Below are 831 nucleotides of genomic sequence, written 5' to 3' on the forward strand. Positions count from 1 at the left end.
AAAGCTTTAACTACTTATTTCTACAACCCAGCTTCACAGTGTTACATCTATGTCATCTTTGGGGAGCAGGGCTCCATGATGTAAATTAGGCTTTGTGCATGTAGAGTTTCATGCCCACTTTTGTACAGTTTGGAGATGATAGCACCTTTCAGTGAAAAAACAACAGCGTGTGCTCTCTGCTCCTCTTCAGCTAACCCTAACCATTATTTTCTTTCATTTACAGAAGTACGTGCTCGCAGCAAGCATGTAGTGAGACTGGGGCTGGTGAAAAACTCCAGTGTGGACCTGAGTGACCCTGCTGTGATGGAAGATGTGCTGAAACAGGCAGATCACTTAGATTTTTACTTTGTGTTTCCTTTTCATCTTTTTCAGCACTCTGTTGGGTTTTGAATTTTGGAAACAAAACTACAACTACACATGTGGTGTAGACACCCAACTGAAAAATGTCCAAAACCAGTTTTATGATCGACAAAGTGAAAAACTTTGAAAAACCAGCTCAAACATACAAGTAACCAGTAAATATTCTATTGAAAAAAACAAACAAAGATAACACAACACATTTCACATGGACATTTGTTGCATGCACTCTTTATTTAAACAACTGCAAACTTCCACCAGCACTTAGTTTTTAACCAAAAGCTATAACTACTGTCATTTTTAATCTATTTATCTTTGTGTTTAATGTCCTGAGAAGTTTGGCAGAGGTTCGGGGTGGGAAGGACAATAGTCTGCGTGGGCGGGTAGAGCGCATTGAGTGGTGGTAATAACCCTGTGGAGGGCTTTCCTCCCTGCTCCTGGCACACAGATGCAGTATGACATGGATATCTATTG

The sequence above is a fragment of the Haplochromis burtoni genome, unplaced genomic scaffold (assembly GCF_018398535.1).
Source record: "Haplochromis burtoni strain Fernald_Lab_line unplaced genomic scaffold, NCSU_Asbu1 Contig_211, whole genome shotgun sequence".
NCBI classification, from domain to species: domain Eukaryota; kingdom Metazoa; phylum Chordata; class Actinopteri; order Cichliformes; family Cichlidae; genus Haplochromis; species Haplochromis burtoni.